Here is a 14,996-nt window from a genome sequence, read left to right as displayed (position 1 = left end):
GATGGGGGAAAAGGAGGCTAGGTAAATCAAATGGCTGAGGATTCTAGAAAGCTAGTCTTGATATAGTCAGATTTAACTGCTGCATGTGGTTTTAGATATTGTGTGTATACAATAATGCCATAATTTGGAATGGGATTTTATGGTTTACAGAATGCTTTCACATAAGTTATTTTATTAATCACTATTACAACTCTGCAGTGAGATAGAATATCCTCATGTTACAGATAATAAACTGAGGCTCAGAGAAGTTAAGGATGGAACTGGAATTAGAGCCCAGGCCTTCTGAGTCCTTAACCAGTTCCTTTCTGCTGTATCACAGCATCCATGATGTCACAGCTTATGCCATGTGAAGTCAGATGTGAAGATTATATGCCGACAATACCTAATATCCTGGAGTATTTTGTAACCTATGTTAGAGTAACTTGCCCATTTTTACTGCTACCTATTCCTTCTATTTGATGATTTTCTGAATATGTTCCTCATATAAGTTCCTTGTGACTTTAGTCTTAGGAACTTCTCAAATGTTTTCCTCAGCTTTAGTTTTTCTTTTGATTTTGACCCAATTTAGAGCTTAAATTCTGATGATCACGTTTCACTTATGGCTAGTTAACCTGCCTGAAGAGAAACTGTTTTGACAGTCTGACATTTGTTTGCCAGCTTCCTAAATTTTGTGCTACTCTTTTATAATATGAATTGTTTTCTTTCAGTACTTTTTTTTTTTTAATCAGCAGGTCACATTTTATTTCATTCCACAATACTCATCTAATGTCTACTAGATAAAAGAAGGGAGTGATCACCTCTACCTCAAGTTTATAAAAAGCTTTCCAGAGAAGTGTATGCTTGATTTGGATCTTAAAGAAGGGTGTTATTGGCAGAGGAAATAGCATGTTTAGAGGCCTGGAGTTATGAAGGAAGATAATGCATGCAGAGGACACAGGCTCTCTTTGGCAGGAGCATTGGAAATAAGGTAGAAAAGAGTGGAAGAGGGAAACTGGGTAGATAGATAGAGACTAGATCAGGACAGGCCATTTCATACTGAAACTTTATCCTATGAAAATGAAACATTGGAAGGTATAAAATGGAGTAATTACATGTTTTCCAGTTTTGCATTTTAAAATTATCATTCTGACAGCCATGTGGAAGATAAGTGGAGAGCCAGGTGGGGGGAAGGGATAAATTAGGAATTTGGGAGTAACATAGACACACTACTACATATAAAAGAGATAAACAAGGACCTACTGTGTAGAGCACAGGGAACTATACTCAATATTATGTAATAACCTATATGGTAAAAGAATCTGAAAATGAATATATGTATGTGTAAATCACTTTGCTGTACACCTGAAACTAACACATTTTAAGTCAACTATACTTCAATAAAAGATAATTAATTTTAAAATGTAAAAAAAAAAAAAAATAAGTGGAGAGCCAGAAAAGTGATATATCATAATCAGGGAGACTAGTTAAGGAGTTACTGCAGTACTGCAAGTGAGAAACCGTGAGGGTCTAGGGCAACCATCCCCAACCTTTTTGGCACCAGGGACCGATTTCGTGGAAGGGTGGGGAGGGAATGGTTCAGGCGGTAATGAGATCAGTGGTTCAGATGGTAATGTGAGCGATGCAGGGGGGATGGTTCAGGCGGTAAGGTGAGTGATGGGGAGCGGCAGATGAAGCTGCGCTCACTTGCCTGCCACTCACCTCCTGCTGTGCGGCCCGGTTCCTAACAGACTGGTCCTCGGCCCAGGGGTTGGGGACCCCTGGTCTTAGGGGTCCACTCTTTGAATGGTTATTCAACCAATCTTTGAATGGTTATTGAAGGGGTAGAGGAAAATATTAAGAAAGTAGAATGTACGCTATCAGTGCAATATGAGTAAAAGGAAGGGTGGTCCAGGTTATTGCTGATGTTTTTAACTTGGGTGGGTTGTGGAAGAACAGGTTTCCCACCCAGGTCCATCTTGGGGTGGCAGAGGAAAGTTAAATAACAGTTTATTTTGACATTGCATTTAAGGTGCCTATTGTACACCCAGGTAGAAACGTTCACTAGGCATTTGGATAAATAGGTCTGGAGCTCAGAAGAAAACAGTGCTGCAATTAAAAATGCAAAAATCCTCATAATTTAAACTGGTGGTTTCTAAAATGGGGTATGCAAACTCTATATTGTGTGTTAGAACAAAAATGTTTGAATACATATTTACTTTCTGTTTAATCTTTTCAAGTTTTCTCTTTTTGTATGTTTTGTAATGTATAAAACATTTTAGAACAGTAATGCATATGCATGATTTATAAGTAAGTACATATGTATGAGAATATGCTTAAAATATTTTTGGAGATACTAATTTAAACTGGTTGGAACTAGTGATCAGTCTGAACATTTTGCTTTACAATAATAACCTCGAGGACTTTTTAAAAAATACATATTTCTAGACCTTATCTCCAGAGACTGATTTATTAAGTGTGTAGCAGGAAATATGAAAACTTCATCTTTTAATTTAATTCCACAGGTAATTCTGATAATTGGCCAAGTTTGAGAATCACACATTAAAACTGGAAAATATGTAGAGTATAGAAAGAGAAGATAAGGAAAAGATAGGTTTAAATGACACTTTGCTGATTCTAAAAGCTCCAACTATGTTAATTCTTATTCTTTTGATTTTAATAATCTGATAGAATGGCCATAGTCAGTATTGAATTGATTATCTCCAATAAGCTAAAATTAACATTAAAAATTCAAAAGTCTGTTTTAATGTTATATATTCCATTTTTGGCACAGGTTTCTCTCCCGTATCTATGCAAATTATATCAAACATTCAAGTACCTGGAGAGAATATGTACCTTAAGCGTGTAAAATTCTGCATTACTTAGATCTTCGATCCTTCAGAATATTAACCTTGGAAGGCTAAGGGCAAAAAGGTATATCAGTTAAAGCCTATTCTCCATTTTGAAATGGAGAGATTGCTAACAACATCTAAAAACTGCCTTCTGTGAATGAAGGTATGAGAAAAGGATGAAAATGTAATGTGAATTCCTGGAAGGATTATGTAGTAAAAACTTTTGAGGACTGTTATGGGCTGAATTGTGTCCCCCCACAAACTTGTATGTTAAAGTCCTCACTGCCATCACCGCAGAATGTGATCGTATTTCTAGGTAGGACCTTTAAAGAGATGATTAAGTTAAATGCCATTAGGGTTGGCCCCAATCTAATCTGACTGCTGTCCACATAAGAGGAGGAAATTTGGACACACAAAAAGACACCAGGGATACACATGCACAGAGTAAAGACCATGTGAGGCCATAGTAAGAAGGTGGCCATCTGCAAGCCAAGGAGAGAGGCCTCAGAAGAAACAAAACCTGCTGACATTTTGATCTTGGACTTCTACCCTCCAGAACTGCAAGAAAATAAGTTTCTTTTATTTTAACTACCAAGCATGTGGCATTTTGTGGGACTTCCCTGGTGGCGCAGTGGTTAAGAATCCACCTGCCAATGCAGGGGGCACAGGTTCTATCGCTGATCCGGGAAGATCCCACATGCTGTGGAGCAACTAAGCCCGTGCGCCACAACTACTGAGCCTGTGCTCTAGGGCCCGTGAGCCACAGATGCTGAGCCCATGTGCCACAACTACTGAAGCCTGCATGCCTAGAGCCCTGCTCTGCAGCAAGAGAAGCCACCACAATGAGCAGCCCGTGCACCACAACGAACAGTAGCTCCCACTCACTGCAACTAGAGAAAGCCCACGTGCAGCAATAAAGACCCAGTGTGGCCAAAAATAAATAAATAAACAAATAAATAAAGTAACATTTTTAAAAAGCCAATGTATTTCCCAAAGGCAGTAATAAGTACTGTCTTTAAAAAAAAATAATAATAATGTGGTATTTTGTTATGGTAGCTCTAGCAGACTAATAGAAGGACAGTAAACCACTTATTCAGCTTTACAGTTACACTAATGAAGAAATAAATGTATGCAGGTTTTAAAACTCTTATGGTCTTGTTTCTTGAGTCAAAAGAAACAAAAAGTATTTAAGGTATAATTATATTACCCAGAGTTTCTTACCCCTATGAAATTGATTTAAATTGGTGAGTCATAAATATTAACAGTAGCTCTTGCCTAAACATAATTTAGTATTTTTAGTGTAATTGTTACTTTCAGATGGGATCCCCCGGTATGTTTTGAGGTATAGGTATTTCTTTCATAAGATAGAACTTTTTATGATTGCTAGGAACTAATGAAATTTTGCAATTATAACATTTGTAGCTAAGCTAAATGATGATTAGGATAATGACTGTTTAGTTACCTTTGTCCTACAGTATTCCTCCAGATTATAGTTCCTGTCTAGTGAATGAGCAAGTCGTCAGGTATTAGAATGGAAGGTAGCATTTTGTTATCTAGTTCCTAATTTACTACCTTTCATTCCATTTACCAATTAAACATTATTATTTTCATGCATAATGTTTTTCTTATCACCCACATTTTGAGAAAGTCAGTTTGTTACTTTTAATATTGATTTTTATTATGACTTATCTCAAGTATATACAAAAGTCTAGATTATATAACCACCAGTCAGTACTCCCCCTTGTTTAGCTTTTTAAGCATTACAGATATAATCAAAATCTCCTCTGCAACTTCTCCCGTTCCCTTTTCTTCAGTCCAAAGGTAATCACTCTCTTAGATTTGCTGTTTATTCCCATATGTTTTTTAGATTATTAGATTAGTATTCACATCGACATTTTTTGGTCTGTTTTAATAACTTTATAGTGCCATTCTGTTGCCATTCTGTGCCTTCTGCAATTTGCTTTCTGGTTCAGCTTAGGATTTTGAGATGTATCCATGCTGACACATGTAACTCCAGCTACTTGTTTTCTCTGTATATAATAATATTCCACTGCATGAATTTACCACACTTTGTTTTCCTCTTTGGACACTTAGGATGTTTGCAGTTTTTTGCTATTATAAACAGTGCTGTAGTAAAAAATTTTCTATACATCTCCTTGTACAAATGTGCCAGAATTTCTGTAGAGTATATACCTAGGAATGGAACTGTTTCTCTGATTACCAGTGAATCTGAGCATATTTCATGTTATAGTTTTATTGACTGTTTGGATTTCCTGTTCTATGAAAATCTCGTTATATCAGAGTCCAGTCAGGAGACAGAAACCACACAGTAATTTCAACAGAGAAAGTGTAACATGAAGAATTATTAACAGAGGAATGAAGTCACAGGACAAGGAGAACTCTATGAAACATACAGAAATAGCAGATGCAGGTAGCAGCCACCATCCCTAGGACTGAGATAGAGCACTCAAGGAAGAGGCTATTTCCTCTCAGTGTTGAGATTCTGACCCAGAGAGTGTGACAGTAGTCACTGAGGTGCTACCCCTCTGGGACTGCTGGAAATCTGCCCTCTGGAGTGCTGAGGGGAATACTTCCACAGGAACTCACCACAGGCTGCCTGAGCGGATGTGGAAGAAGTATTTCAAGGGGAGGTGCCTGGCAGGTGACATTCCACAGTGAAACTGCCTGCAGGGCTGTGGTCCTGCCCATGTGGCAAAGCTGCCCATGGGAGGGTGCCACTGCTGTTAGCACCTGGGCACTAAAAAATAAAATTCACTCCCTGCAAGAATTCAATAAGGTGAGCACACTGGAACCAGAGAGAGAAACCCCTTCCTCTTCCATTATAAAGGACAGTTTGGTAGAAGTAATTCAGCAAAATGTTAGCCACATGATGGTTTAAGTGGGCCTCTGTGGGGCTGATCTAGAACCCTAGCCACCATTTATAGCATTAATCCTATGAGAAGTATATTCAGAGTACTAGATAGTAAATACTAGGTATTAAGTATTTTTCTTAATCTTCCACCTGTTTTCTATCCTACTTGTCTCTCATATCTCCTTCCCCTTTTCTTATGTCTTCTAATTTTCTTATATCTCATCCTTTCTTATTTCTTCTTCCTCTGAATAGCAATACTCCACCATTCCTATTTTCCGTTACTCTGTGACTTCCTTCATCTTTAAGTCCTCTGTGGTCAGATATGCTCTGTAAGTTTCTAGAGCAGTGAATTATAGGCATGCTTTGTACCCGGGTGTGTAAAGCTGTAAGGGCATAGTGAAGCTGGAGGGAAAGTGTCAAGACTTTCTCTCTATACATATCATACATTGCAAAGTACAATGTGGGTTGAAATAGTTCTTGAAAACAGTCCTTTAGAAATCTTATAACTGTTCCCTCTGCCTTCTGGTATAAGTCTAGCTTTTTAATACATAAAATCCATTTTTTTTTTACTACGTATGTATGTATTTATTTTTGGCTGTGCCAAGTCTTAGTTGCAGCATGTGGGATCTTTGTTGTGGCGTGCAGGATCTTTTTTAGTTGTGGCATGCGAGATCTTTAGTGTGGCATGCGAACTCTTAGTTGCAGCATGTGAGATCTGGTTCCCCAACCAGGGATGGAACCTGGGCCCCCAGCATTGGGAGCGTGGAGTCTTAGCCACTGGACCACCAGGAAAGTCCCAATACATAAAATTCTTTTTCCCAGAATTCCCCTCCCCACACATAAGAGATCCACTCAGGCTTTTGCTTAAATGAAGGAAGTGTTCATAGTGGAAAATGGACCTTGTAATTGTTTTCTAGTCAAGGAGAACCCACATTTTTCTTTTGATTCCAGTAAAGGCCCATCTTTTATTATGATTTGCCTAAGAGTTATAATTAGGATAATAACTTGGTTATTTTCTTCCAGGCAGGTGGTAATGATAAGTACTAGTCTTTATTAAGTTTAAATTGACTTTCAATGAGTGTTTTATAAATGAAACGTGATTCTTTGTTAATCTAGTTCCAGCATATTAATTTAATCCATTAGCCCTTTGAGAAATTTGTCTCTGGTCCCTGTCTACATACTCTGTTGTATAACAGATGTATCCAGATCTTTCCATTCCATAACTACAAAGTGAGGTGACATTTTAAATATATATCTGTGCAAGCCCCTATCAGCATGAGATTCTGTTGCATATGATTTTTTAAAGCCAGAATAACAGTGGCTTTAAACACAAAAGGGTCTATTTCTCTGTACTTAGAGGAAATATGGATGTCTAGAGTTCAGGGCTATGTGACAGCTCCACTGTAATCAGGGACAGAGGCTCCTTCTGTTATTCAGCTTTCCGTTCTTTGTAAGTGACTTGATCTAAGAGAGTTTCAGGAGCTCAAGACATAGGTAGCAGAAAAGAAAGAGGGGAAGGTCAAAGAGCTGTACCACCAGTAATTTCTGCTGTATCCTATTACCCAGATTCAATCACATGACCAAACCTAGCTGCCGAAGGAGACCAGAACTAGTCTTTTTACTGAACGTATTACTGCCCTGAATAAATTGGTATTCTTCGATAAGGAATAGGAGGAGGATAGATACAGGACTGGCATCTAACAGTTTCTTCCAAAATATGTGATCTTTATTTTTGCTGAATGTATTAGGATTCTCCTGAGAATAACAGAGATTATAAGGAATTGGCTCATGCAGGTTTGGAGGTTGGCGAGTCCGAAATTTACAGAGACGTCCCAGTTCAAATCCAGAGGCCAGCTGGCCACTGTTAGAGCCAGGAAGCGCCAGTGTTCCTGTTCAAATCACCAAGCAAGAAGAGCTTAATATTCCAGTTTGAAGGCTGTTGACAGAATTCCTTATTTGAGGGAGGGTTAGCCTTTTCTTCTATTCAAGCCTTCAACTGATTGGATGAGGCCCACCCACCTTATGGAGGGCAGTCTCCTTTCCTCAGTCTATGGATTTAAATGTTAATCTCATCCAAAAACAACTACACATTGACATGTACACACTGCTATATTTAAAATAAATAACAAGGACCTACTGTATAGCACAGGGAACTGTGCTGAATATTCTGTAATAACCTAAATGGGAAAAGAATTTGAAAGAATAGATACATGTATATGTATAACTGAATCACTTTGCTCTACACCTGAAACTAACACAACACTGCTAATCAAATGTACTCCAATATAAAATAAAAATAAACAAATAAATAAAAACAGAAACACCCTCACAGAAACACCCAGAATGTTGGACCAAATATCTTGGTACCCTGTGGCTCAGTCAAGTTGATACATAAGATTAACCACTCTGTATATAAAACTAAAACATGTATATTACCGACATGCCAAACCTTATAGATATTTATAATATGGAAACAGAAAGATCCTTATAGTCCCACGTCCCCAAGATATCTGTTAATAATAGTTTAGTGTATTTTTCTCCACTTATTTTCAGTACATATGTATACTTTTATAAAACAGGATTATACTATTTATACATATATATGCACATGCACAAATATATATACATGTAGTATTATGATTTAATTTTTTCATTTCTATTTTAGACATTATTCCATGTCTTCTGAGCATTATCTCACTACGGGTTATTATCCATTCATTCATATTTTGATTTATTTAATGAATATTTTTAACACCTGCTGTGTGCCAAGCATCATTTACATAGTCAATCATCTATTGGTAGAAATGTAGGTCATTTCGTTTGTTTGTTTTTATTTGTTTTCTATTGTAAAATGAGATAAACATCTTTGTACTGTATCTTTAGGCATTTTTGCAAGAGTTCTCATAAAGTGTATTTCTAGAATTGATCTGTAAAAGATAGAAGTGTTTTTAGGTTTTAAAAGGTACTGCTAGGCCAGAGTTTCTCAGCCTCCGCACAGTTGACATTTTGGGCCAGACAATTCATTGTTGCTGGGAGGGGTGATGTGGGGTGTGGGGAGCTGTCTTGTGCACTGTAGGATGTTTAGCAACATCCCTGGCCTAGATGCCAGCACCACCACCACCCCAAACCTTGATGAGTGAGGGATAAATCTGAGGGTGACTTAGGCGATAAAATGTATAGTCCTCAGTGTGTGTCCAGCTATAGTTGTAAGACACATGTAAGGAGGAGACATCTTGGATGACTTCCAGATTTCTGTCTTGGGTGACCAGCTAAATACTGTCAGCACACCACTTGCCATGATAGGGAATACAGGTGGAGTAACAGGTTTGTGTTCTGTTTTGTTTCTTCCAGGAAACTAATGTGTTCCATGGCTATTTGTGATTCTGGTAACTATTGATCTTTCTACTAGGAGATGTTCAGTTGGCAGTTGAATGTTTGGATGTAGAATTCAAGACAGAGGCCTGAACCAAAACGATGTAGTACTTGACCGCATACTGCTGGAATTCAAAGCTTAGGTGTAAAGCTCCCAAGACATCTATCCAGAGGATACATGCTTAGATTTATTTGGTTGGCCAAAAAGTGCCTTCGGTTTTTAAGTTAAAATAAAAGACACATTTTTAATTTTCACCAAGAAATTTATTGAAGAACATATTCACCCTTTTCTTCCACTGCCTTCTGCCATTTTTCAGGCAACTACATAAATCCATCTTCCCAAAATTTTTATCTTTTTGAGAAAAAAACGATTCCAAGGTGCCTTTTATAGTCTTCCAGGTAATTGAAAATTTTTCCATTAAGAGAATTTTTTCTTTTTGTTTTTTTGTTTGTTTGTTTGTTTTTTGCGGTACGCGGGCCTCTCACTGTTGTGGCCTCTCCCGTTGTGGAGCACAGGCTCCGGATGCGCAGGCTCAGCGGCCATGGCTCATGGGCCCAGCCACTCTGCGGCACGTGGGATCTTCCCTGACCAGGGCACGAACCCGTGTCCCCTGCATCAGCAGGCGGATTCTCAACCACTGCGCCACCAGGGAAGCCCGAGAATTTTTTCTTTTTAATTTATTTATTTTTGGTTGCATTGGGTCTTCGTTGCTGTGCCCGGGCTCCCTCTAGTTGCGGCAAGCAGGGGGCCACTCTTTGTTGCGGTGCACGGGCCTCTCACTGCGGTGGCCTCTCCCGTTGCAGAGCACGGGCTCCAGGCGCACAGGCTTCAGCAGTTGTGGCACGCGGGCTCAGTAGTTGTGGCGCATGGGCTGAGCCGCTCCACAGCATGTGGGATCCTCCCAGACCAGGTCTCGACCCTGTTTCTCCCGCATTGGCAGGCGGATTCCTAACTACTGCACCACTAAGGAAGCCCAAGAGAATTTTGTAAAGACCTAAATAAATGGAAGTCCAGAGGTGCAATATCTGGTGAATACAGCAGATGAATCGGAACTTCCCAACCAAGCTGTAACAGTTTTTGCCTGGTCATCAAAGAAACATGTGGTCTTGCATTATCTTGATGGAAGATTATGCATTTTCTGTTGACTAATTCTGGATGCTTTTCGTCAAGTGCTGCTTTCAGTTGGGCTAGTTGGGACAGTACTTGTTGGAATTAATCCTTTGGTTTTCCAGAAGGAGCTCATAATAGAGGACTCCCTTGCAATCCCACCATATACACAACATCACCTTCTTTGGATGCAGACTGGCCTTTGGTGTGGTAGATGGTGGTTCATTTCGCTTGCCCCATGGTCTCTTCCATGCCACATTATTGTATAGTATCCACTTTTCATCGCCTGTCACAATTTGTTTATAAAATGGACCGTTTTCATTATGTTTACATAGAGAATTGCATGCAGAAATATAGTCAGGAAGGTTTTTTTTTTTTTTTTTTTTTGCTTAACTTACGTGGAGCCCAAACATCAAAGTGATGAGCATAACCAAGCTGGTGCAAATGATTTTCAGTGCTTGATTTGGATATTTTGAGTATGTCGGCTATCTCCCGCGTGCTATAACGTTGATTGTTCTCAATTAATGTCTCGATTTGATCACTATCAACTTAAACTGAGCTACCTGACCGTGAAGCATCGTCCTTAGAGAAATCTCCAGCACAAAACTTCTCAAACCACTTTTGACACGTTCAGTCACAGCACCTTCTCCACAGGTTGCACAAATCTTTTTTTGCATTTCAGATGCGTTTTTACCTTTCTTGAAATAATAAAGCATAATATGCTGAAAATGTTGCTTTCTTCGGTCTTCAATATTAAAATAGCTACACAAAAATTCACCAGTTTTGATAAGTTTTTTTAAATGCACGCTGATATGACAACTGTCACATACAATCTAACAAAATTGTTTTGAATGAAGTGAAAGACTAAGTGCTACTAGAGCCATCTTATGAAAAAAACCGAATGAACTTTTTGGCCAACCCAATATTAGGCTCAAGAGAGGAAAGGATTTGAGAGTGTAGATGTGTGCTAAAACTTGTTTTACTCTTTTTAACTCTACTTTTTACTTCCATGGTTTTTATGGGGAGGCATGCTTGCCTCTGGTTTGTAAGTCTCATAATAGCCTGGCAATGTAAAATTTCCCAAATTATTTATTTAAAAATTATGAATACAACTAACTAGCCTGTATTTCTTGGGGAGAGAGATAAAAAGGGACCTTTTCCTGTTTGAGAATGTAGGTTGCATTGTGTGGTAGAAAGAGTTTGAGTGAACTTTGGAGTCAACATTGGTTAGAATCTTGGTTCTCATAATACTTGTTTGCCTCTAGGCAAATTATTTAGGTTCACTAAGAATCGTTTTACTCATTTGTAAAACTGGGGAAGTCATAGCTATCTTTAAGGTTACTGTTAAGATTAAATGAGATGAGCTTTTGGATGTGGAGGATAATGGCAGCTGTCCAAATCTAAATCTCTCCACACATTCTCCCCAAAAGCCACATACACATAAACCATACATAGCTGACACCTTTAGCATTACTACGAGAGAGACAATACCACAAATTCTAAATTACTTGTAAGTAAAGAAACAGCAAATTACAGTAGTTCTTGTTACTGCTATAAACCTCTGAATCTGGAGACTGGGGCAGGGAGAGGCTTAAGAGACAGTGAAAATAGGGAGGAGATTAGAGGTTAAAATGAAGCACAAAAGCACCCTCAGAAAGAAAATGTCCTCCACACAACTGGCAAAATACGAACACAGGCTTGGGACTTGGTAATTCATAGCACTAACTGTAGGGAGGGTGTGTGAAAGTGAGAGGGACCAGAAGTAGTAACATCAGAGAAACATTGCTGGTGGGAGAGGAGAAAGAGAAAAGGTACTGCCCCTTGGAGCCATGGCAATAAGAGGAAAGAAGAAGTAAGGAGAAAGTGAAGGGTCCTGGAGAAATGAAAGAAGAACAAGGCACACCAATCCAGTCTTCACTCACCACTACCACCACTGCCACCACCATAACATCCATCCATTAAAGGAGCTGCTCTTAATAATCTGCAGCAGCAGACACTCTGGAACTAAGAAGTCCATCCATAAAATGCTCATGAACAGAAATAAATCAAATGCCATACAAAGCTACTCTAAGAGGAGTACAGAAAATGTGAGATCAGTACATTGCCACTGATTATAGTTCTTCCCCCAAAAGCAAACACAAAACAAAGAGAACCTGTATTGTAACACTCCAACCAAATATTCTCAAACAAACTTAGGGGCATACTAATAGGGGCACTGATGAAAGGAATGTTGATGTAAGGGGCACTGATGAAAGGAAGGAAAACAACCAAAAGAATGAAAATGAGATGCAGAAAGAAGTAAAAAGCCTTCAGAGAGGAAGTGGTTGAAATGCAATACAGGCAAAGGAAGACCCAACATACTTATAATTGGAGTCTCTGAAGAAGAAATCAGTGGAACAGAACTAATCCAAGGAAACTTTTCAGAAATAAGAGGAAAACTGAAATCTACAAATTAAAAGGACCCACCTTGGCAAATTGATTCAGAGCAATGAACTCTGAGTCATAAACTGTTAGAATTTAAAGACTAGTAAAACTGTTAGTAATTTTAAAGGCAAATTTTTTTCTGGGCCTCCTGGTGGGGGGAAAAAAATCACATTACTAATAAAAAAAAATTAGGCTTACATCAGACTTCTCTAGAATGATATACAAAGGAAGGCTACAGTAGAGCATTTTTTAAAACTCAAGGAGACAAAGTTCAAGGTAGCCAACCTGTCCTTCAAGTATCAAGGCTATAGATAAGCAGCTTTGAACATGAAAGAATTTAGGAAATCTTTAGTGAGAATTTAATATATTGTAGATCCAAGACTAAAACAGTGGTGGGGACATGGTTGCAATTGTTGTATGTAAGTGGGTAGAGAGAGAAAGGGAAAAATAGAATAAGATCATTCTCTATTATATAAGTAATAAGTGGGAATTTTGGATACCACTTAAAATGGACAGACCAGGTAATAAAAGTTTAAATAAACAAAAAAGAGACTTAGGACACTGTAAAATACATTCATACTCACACATGCATGTGTGAAGGTAACCCCTAGAACCAAAAATGCAAATATTCCTAAATACCAAAAGAATTTTTTTTGAAAAGCAAAATCATCAACTAGAGAGAGTAAGAATAATAAAAAATAGTAATTATAGAAAAAGAGAGTTCAAACATATCAGTTATATCAGTAAGCATAAATGAGCTTAACTCACCTATTAAAAGATTTTAAATGGCTTCATAAAGCAAAACCCAATTCTGTGCTGTATACAAGAGACACATCTAAAACAGAGAAAAGGGTTAAAAATAAAGGGATGTACAAAAACATCACAGGCAAATGGAGGCAATAAGAATCAGCCGCTCCGCGGCATGTGGGATCTTCCCGGACCGGGGCACGAACCCATGTCCCCTGCATCGGCAGGTGGACTCTCAACCACTGCCCCACCAGGGAAGCTCAGGGGGTTTGTAATCTTGATAGACAAAGTAGAATCTAGCACACACGCAAAAAATCATCAAACACAACAGAGTGTACTTTATAATGTTAAAACCCAAAATTCTCAACGAATTTATATTTTTGAGTATCTATCCACCAAATAACACAGCAAACATCTGACTATAGCAGAATTGCTATAGCAGAATAAAGGATAACGCAAGAATTAGAAACACATAATAGGAGATTTTGAATACATCACAGTATAAGTCTGGTACAAGATGTTTCAGGATCATCTAGTAAATTTTGTTTCAAACCAGGAATTGGCCGTTTTTTAAGGAAATGATATTTAGAGATCACGATCTTTATATCAGGAGTGCTCACTTATACGGGGTTGGTCTTTATTTCTAGGCCTTTTTGGCACACAGAGCTTAGGATAATTTTTTTTAATAGAAAATATACATCTTTATTTCATGCTGACATTTCTAATTGAAATTTAAAATACAGATTTATTTCTTTGATTTTTATATTTGTATCTCTTTTTACCTGTGCTAAAAATCTTGGTTTCTTATGATATTAATTTATTCTAATGATGAATAAAATTAATATATTCATCTTAATCTACAGTTTCAAATTAACAATACCAATATTATTACAATTATAACAGCATAGCTACTGCAAAAGGTTTAAGATATGTTTGCAGTTCTTTTTGTACATAGGGTATATCCTAATATGTATATACAAATTACTGTGTTTTGAATCCTCTTGAAATAACTTCTCTTTATGTGGTTAAACCACCGACTCTGTATAGTAAGGTTCATTTTTTTTTTAATTTTGCTTTTTATCTTTAGGGTTTTGTTTCAATTTTATTTTTGCTTTATGGGTTTTTAAAAAAGTTATTTTAAAGGATTCAAGATAACTTAGCTAACAGTTGTGGTTTATAAATAGCAACTAAAAGTCTTAGGTTTATGGGACACTGTTTAATCAAAGAAATGTTCAGTTTTTCAAAGAAATTTTTTCTCAATTTTTTTCTGAAATGGATGAGGAATTTACTGTAATTAAAAGTTTCACTTATTCCCGTATACTCGCTGGGAGCCCTTGACCTCCAAGGCAGCCCTAAAAAATGTACCACACTATGACAATACACATTATTTCTAAACTACTTGTGGAAATTTATCTCAGTATTTTCTAAGACATTGAAACTATCACTGGAGTCTTGCATGAAGTTTGTCAACCCCTTAGCCTACTAATTTTGGTTACTTGGGGCCTCAGTTACATAGGTAACGCTCCTCTCCCTTTCTAATGCCAAAGTACCTTTTACGTGTACTATTTAATACAAGTAAAATTATATGTTGTAAGCAAAATTATATACTGTGGCTTGATGTCTGAAATTTAAAACTTTAAATGAT

General features: G+C 37.7%; 1 protein-coding gene across 6 annotated transcripts in view; it reads left to right on the top strand.

Annotated features, from left to right (window-relative positions):
* Nucleotides 1-14,996, top strand: part of DDHD1 (DDHD domain containing 1) — an 89,652-nt gene that overhangs the window by 24,139 nt on the left and 50,517 nt on the right. The gene's annotated exons all lie outside the window — the stretch shown is intronic.

This window comes from Neophocaena asiaeorientalis, unplaced genomic scaffold (assembly GCF_003031525.2).
Source record: "Neophocaena asiaeorientalis asiaeorientalis breed wild unplaced genomic scaffold, Neophocaena_asiaeorientalis_V1.1 scaffold547, whole genome shotgun sequence".
Classification (NCBI taxonomy): domain Eukaryota; kingdom Metazoa; phylum Chordata; class Mammalia; order Artiodactyla; family Phocoenidae; genus Neophocaena; species Neophocaena asiaeorientalis.
This window is presented reverse-complemented; position numbering and strand designations above follow the sequence as displayed.